This window comes from Saccopteryx leptura, chromosome 2 (genome assembly GCF_036850995.1).
Source record: "Saccopteryx leptura isolate mSacLep1 chromosome 2, mSacLep1_pri_phased_curated, whole genome shotgun sequence".
In the NCBI taxonomy this organism is placed as follows: Eukaryota; Metazoa; Chordata; class Mammalia; order Chiroptera; family Emballonuridae; genus Saccopteryx; species Saccopteryx leptura.
The window spans coordinates 94,254,190-94,261,505 of NC_089504.1; positions in this window are offsets into that span (position 1 = coordinate 94,254,190).

Genomic DNA, 7,316 nt, shown 5'->3' on the forward strand with positions numbered 1-7,316 from the left:
CAGTTGGGGCACATGTGGGAATCTGTCTCTCTACCTTTCTGCCTCTCACTTTATAAAAAAAGAAAAGAAAGATTGACTGTAAAAAAGGCATAATGACTGAAATATTTAGGATTTAAATTATATAGTTGTAAAATTATAATTTCTCAACCTGGGACCTCCACACTGTTACTTTATAACCAATGGACTCCCCCCCCCCCCAAAAAAAAAAAAAAACACCCTTCTCCCTGTCCTAATGACTCTAGACCTCAGAGTGGGGCTGGTCAAGCTATTATAAATATATCATGTTAGATAGGACAAGGATTTCAAGGTCTAGGCACTTCTTACTAAATGCTAAGTTGATAAATGTTAAAATGTAGCCTTTTTTGCAGCTGTAGCTATAAACAGGATGAGCTTGTCAGGAACTCAATTTGTAATTAACCAAATTGTGTAAACAATGGCTAAACCTCCCTTTGGGGAGACAGAGCTTTGGATGTGAATTATCCTGTTTCCTCTATTGGGGGTAAGTAAATTAACAACCATGTCTAGTTCTTGAATAGAACTGCCCAAGAGGCAAAACTCTTGATTTCAGTAACAATTTTAACAGACTTTAATATAAAGATCACAAATGGACAGAAAGTGGTCACTACATACATTTATTCAAAAAACACTTATTGAAATTTTGCAATGTAACAGACTGGATAGCAACATCAAATACAAGATAAAATTCTCTAAAGCCCCATGAAGTTTTTGATCAGGGTTGTTGTAGGTCCCTTCAAGGAACAGGTGTTTGGCCCTGGCCAGTGGCTCAATGGTAGAGCACTGGCCAGCATGTGGATGTCCTGGGTTCAATTCCCAGTCAGAGCACACAGGAGAAGCAACCATCTGCTTCTCTACCCCTCCCCCTCCCCCTCCTCTCTTCTCCTCTTGCAGCTATGGCTCCATTGGTTCAAGTGCATCTGCCTGGGCGCTGAGGATGGCTCTGTGGAGCCTTTGGCTTGGGCACTAAAAATAGCTCAGTTGTGAGCATGGCCCCAGATGGGCAGGGCATCTGCCTCAGACACCGGTGGCTGGGTGAATCTCAGTCCGTGAGAGGAGAGGAGTCTGTCTCTATCTCCCCTCCTCTCACTTGGAAAAGAAGTGAAAAAAAAAAGAAAAGAAACAAGTGTCACTTGTCCAAAAAAAGGGAGGACACTTGATGAAAGCCTAATAAACAGGTCTTTAACAATGGGTAGAATCGGTGAAGTGTCCTATAGGTATGGATGTGACAAGGGAGAAATGATATAAGCACTGGTAAGAGAGTCATTTCGAGTCAGGAGGCTCCTATGCAAGGGGGCTTCTGCAGTTTATGCCTCAGTTCTCAGAGCTGCTATTAAGTTGCTAAACCTGTTGCTAAATTCACCTCAAAACATCCTGCAGCCATAAACCTCCTGGAGCCATAAACACCCTGGACCAGCAGCTGCTACACCGGCATATAAGCACTTGACTTTCTTCCTTGTAGTTCTTGCATCATTTGCAAATTGGAACTAAACAATCCCTGTTAACCTATGCAGCAATCTTTTTCACATGAAAAGGTTACAATTTGTGTTTTTTGCCTTTGTAAATCCTGCCTTTGTTCTCTCCAGAGCACACTTTGAGTTGCTACCTGAATCTGTGTTTCTTGGATTGCAATCCTTTGCTGGAAAAAATACTTTTTATTCTTGATTACACCTTAGACTTTTAATAGCCGGCAGGGAGCCATTATCACCATAATTCTTTTTTTTTTTTTTTAATTTTTATTTATTTATTTATTTATTTTTTACAAAGACAGAGAGTGAGTCAGAGAGAGGGATAGACAGGGACAGACAGACAGGAACGGAGAGAGATGAGAAGCATCAATCATCAGTTTCTCGTTGCAACACCTTAGTTGTTCATTGATTGCCCTCTCATATGTGCCTTGAGCGCGGGCCTTCAGCAGACCGAGTAACCCCTTGCTGGAGCCAGTGACCTTGGGCTCAAGCTGGTGGGCTTTTCCTCAAACCAGATGAGCCCGCACTCAAGCTGGCAACCTCGGGGTCTCGAACCCGGGTCCTCTGCATCCCAGTCCGACGCTCTATCCACTGCGCCACTGCCTGGTCAGGCTATCACTATAATTCTTATCATGAGGGTAGGGTGTGTGTATTACCGGAGAAGTCCACCTTTAAAAGAGCTTAGGAAGAGAAACATTGCAATGGCCGTTACAGTATATGGCTTAGCAAAGAAAGCCCAACCTCACGTGTTTTATTCCCTCTAATGCCCTATCCTTTGTTAACCATTTGTAAACCCTACTCAAACCTTATTTCTTTTCTTTATTATTATTATTATTACTAATTTTAATGGGGTGACATTCATAAATCAAGGTACATATGTTCAGAGAAAATATCTCCAGGTTATTTTGACATTTGATTATGTTGCATACCCATCACCCAAAGTCAAATTGTCTTCCATCACCTTCTATCTGGTTTTCTTTGTGCCCCTCCTCTTCCCCCCACAACCACCATCCTCTTGTCCACGTCTCTGAGTCTCATTTTTATGTCCCACCTATGTATGGAATTATATAGTTCTTAGTTTTTTCTGATTTACTTATTTTACTCAGTATAATGTTATCAAGGTCCATCCATGTTGTTATAAATGATCTGATGTCATCATTTCTTATGGCTGAGTAGTATTCCATAGTATATATGTACCAAAGCTTTTTAGTCCACTTGTCCACTGACGGACACTTGGGCTGTTTCCAGATCTTCCTATTGTGAACAATGCTGCCATAAACATGGGGGGGGGGGGGTGCATTTCTCCTTTTGAAACAGTGCTATGGTGTTCTTGGGGTATATTCCTAAAAGTGGTATAGCTGGGTCAAAAGGCAGTTCAATTTTTAATTTTTTGAGGAATCTCCATACTGTTTTCCATAGTGGCTGCACCAGTCTGCATTCCCACCAGCGTCATCTGTATGTTCTCTTTGGAGAAGTGTCTATTCATTTCTTTTGCCCATTTTTTGATTGGATTGTTTGTCTTCCTGTCGTTGAGTTTTACAAGTTCTTTCTAAATTTTGGTTCTTAGCCCCTTATCACGTATTGTCAAATATGTTTGCCCATTGTGTAGTTTGTCTTTTTATTTTGTTCTTATTGTCTTTAGCTGTGCAAAAGCTTTTTAGTTTGATATAGTCCCATTTGTTCATCTTGTCTTTTATTTTACTTGCTCTTGGAAATAAATCGGCAAATATATTGCTGCGAGAGATGTCGGAGAGCTTACTGCCTATGTTTTCTTCTAAGATGCTTATGGTTTCACGGCTTACATTTAGGTCTTTTATCCATTTTGAGTTTATTTTTGTGAATGGTGTAAGTTGGTGGTGTAGTTTCATTTTTTTGCAGGTAGCTGTCCAATTTTCCCAACACCATTTGTTAAAGAGCCTGTCTTTACTCCATTGTATACTCTTACCTCCTTTGTCAAATATTAGTTGTCCATAAAAGTGTGGGTTTATTTCTGGGTTTTCTGTTCTGTTCCATTGATCTATATGCCTGTTCTTATGCCAGTACCAGGCTGTTTTGAGTACAATGGCCTTGTAGTATAACTTGATATCAGGAAGTGTGATACCACTCACTTTATTCTTCCTTTTCAAGATTGTTGAGGCTATTTTTGTTCTTTTTGTGGTTCCATAAAAATTTTTGGAATATGTGTTCTATATCTTTGAAGTATGTCATTGGCATTTTAATTGGTATTGCATTGAATTTATAAATTGCTTTGGGTAATATAGACATTTTAATGATGTTTATTCTTCCTAACCATGAGCACAGTATATGCTTCCACTTTTTGTATCTTCCTTCATTTTTTTTAATTAATGTTTTATAATTTTCCAAGTACAAGTCTTTAATCTCCGTGGTTAAATTTACTCCTAGGTACTTTATTTTTTTGGTTGTAATAGTGAAGGGGATTGTTTCCTTAATTTCTCTTTCTGACAGTTCATTGTTGGTGTATAAAATTGCCTCTGATTTCTGAATATTAATTTTATATCCTGCTATCTTGCTGAATTCATTTATCAGGTCCAGTAGTTTTTTTGTTTTTGTTTTTTAATTTTAATTTTAATTTTTTGTATTTTTCTGAAGCTGGAAATGGGGAGGCAGTCAGACAGACTCCTGCATGCGCCCGACCGGGATCCACTGGCATGCCCACCAGGGGGCGATGCTCTGCCCATCTGGGGCGTCACTCTGTTGTGACCAGAGCCATTCTAACACCTGAGGCAGAGGCCACAGAGCCATCCTCAGCGCCCGGGCCAACTTTGCTCCAATGGAGCCTTGGCTGCAGGAGGGGAAGAGAGAGACAGAGAAGAAGAAGAGGGGGAGGGGTGGAGAAGCAGTTGGGCACTTCTCCTGTGTGCCCTGGCCGGGAATCGAACCCGGGACCCCTGCACGCCAGGCCGATGCTCTACCACTGAGCCAACTGGCCAGGGCCGTAGGTCCAGTAGTTTTTTTTGACTGAGACTTTAGGGTTTTCTATATACAATATCATATCATCTGCAAATAGTGATAGTTTTACTTCTTTTCCAATTTGGATGCTTTTTATTTCTTCTTCTTGTCTCATTGCTGTGGCTAGGACTTCCAGAACTATGTTGAATAAGAATGGTGAAAGGGGGGCACCCCTGCCTTGTTCCTGATCTTAAGGGGATTGCTTTTTATTTTTGCCCATAGAGTATGATGTTGGCTGTGGGTTTGTCATAGATGGCCTTTATCATGTTGAGGTGTGTTTCCTGTATTCCCACTTTGCTGAGAGTTTTGATCATGAATGGGTGCTGAATTTTATCAAATGTTTTTTCTGCATCTATTGAAGTTATCATGTGGTTTTTCTCCTTACTTTTGTTTATGTGATGAATCACATTGATTGATTTGTGAATCAATCAGCCTTGCCTCCCCAGAATAAATCCCACTTGATCATGATGTATGATTTTTTTCATATATTGCTGGATCCAGTGTGCTAATATTTTGCTGAGGATTTTAGCATCTAAATTCATCAGGGATATTGGTCTATAATTTTCTTTCTTTGTGTTGTCTTTGCCTGGTTTTGGAATCAGAATTATGCTCGCCTCATAAAAGGAGCTTGGAAGTCTTCCTTCTTCTTGAATTTTTTGAAATAGCTTGGGAAGGATAAGAATTAGTTCTTCTTTGAATATTTGGTAGAGTTCACTTGTGAAGCCATCAGGCCCAGGACTTTCTTTGTTGGGAGTTTTTTGATAAGTGTTTCAATCTCATTTGTTGTAATCATCTGTTTAGGTTTTCTGACTTTTACAGATTAATTTTTGGAAGATTATATGTTTCAAGGAATTTGTCTATTTCATCTAGGTTGTCTAATTTTTTGGCATACAGTGCTTCATAATATTTTCTTACGATATTTTGTATTTCTGTTGTGTCGTTATTTCTCCACTCTCATTTCTAATTTTATTTGAGTCCTCTCTCTTTTTTTCTTGGTGAGTCTGGTTAAAGGTTCATCGATCTTGTTTACCTTTTCAAAGAACCAGCTCCTGGTTTCATTGATCCTCTGTATTGTTTCTTTAGACTCTATGTCATTTATTTCCACTTTGATCTTTATTATTTTCTTCCTTCTACCACCTCTGGGATTTATTTGCTGTTCTTTTTCTAGTTCTTTTAGATGTAGGGTCAAGTTGTTTATTTGAGCTTTTTCTAGCTTCTTAAGGTATGCCTGTAATGCTATGAACTTCCCTTTCAGTACTGCTTTTGCTGTGTCCCATAAATTTTGAGTTGATTTATGCTCATTATCATTCATTTCTAGGAAATTTTTATTTCTTCTTTGATCTCATTGTTAACCAATTCGTTATTTAATAACATGCTATATAGTTTCCAAGTGTTTGAGTATTTTTCAGTTTTTCTGTTGTGGTTGACTTCTAGTTTCATGCTATTGTGATCAGAAAAAAATGCTTGATATGATTTCAATCTTCTTAAATTTGTTGAGACCGCTTTTGTATCCTAACATGTGGTCTATTCTAGAGAATGTACCATGAGCACTTGAAAAGAATGTATATTCTGCTGCTTTAGGGTCAAAGGTTTGAAGATATCTATTAAATCCAGTTGACCTAGTGCAGGGGTCCCCAAACTTTTTACACAGGGGGCCAGTTCACTGTCCCTCAGACCATTGGAGGGCCGGACTATAAAAAAAACTATGAACAAATCCCTATGCACACTGCACATATCTTATTTTAAAGTAAAAAAACAAAACAGAAGTAGTACTGTACATGAGCGATGACGCGCTTTGCGGCGCCGCCACATACAGTACTCCAGGAGCACAGGATGCGGATGCATCCTGACCTCTCATTGACCACCAATGAAAGAGGTGCCCCTTCTGGAAGTGCGGCGGGGGCCAGATAAATGACCTCAGGGTCACATGCGGCCCGCGGGCTGTAGTTTGGGGACCCTGGATCTAGTGTGTCCTTTAAGTCTGCTGTTTCTTTGTTAATTTTCTTTCTTGAGGATCTGTCTAGTGATGTTAGTGGAGTATTGAAATCCCCTACTATTATAGTATTGCTGTTGACCTCGCCCTTTATATCCATCAAAGTCTGCTTTATATATTTAGGTTCTCCTATATTAGGTGCATAGATATTTATAATGGTTATATCTTCCTGTTGGATTGGTCCCTTTATCATTATGTAGTGACCTTCTTTATCTCTTACTATAGCCTTTGTTTTAAAGTCCATTTTGTCTGATATAAGTATTGCTACCCCAGCTTTTTTTTTCATTTCCATTTGCATAAAATATTTTTTCCTTCCTTTTACCTTCAGTCTATCTGCATTTTTTCTTTTAAGGTGTGTCTCTTGTATACAGTGTATGTATGGGTCCTGTTTTCTTATCCACGCAGCTACCCTATGCCTTTTGATTGGATCATTTAATCCATTTACATTTAAGGTTATTATTGATATGTAGTTGTTTATTGCCATTTTATTCTTTAAAACTGTATTCCTCTTTTGCTATATTTTTTTTCCCCTTTGATCTGTTTACAACAGGCCGCTTAGCATTTCTTGCAGCACTGGTTTGGTTGTAATGAATTCCTTGAGCTTTTTTTCATCTGGAAAGCTTTTTATTTCTCCTTCAATTTTAAATGATAGCCTTTCTTGATAAAGTAATCTTGGTTGTAGGCTCTTGTTCTGCATTACTTTGAATATTTCTTGCCATTCTCTTTTGGCCTCAAGTGTTTCTTTTGAGAAGTTGGATGTCATCTTTATGGGGGCTCCTTTGTAGGTAATAGCCTTTTTTTCTCTAGCAGATTTTAATATTTTCTTTTTATCACTTAGCTTTGGTATTTTAATTATGATGTATCTTGGT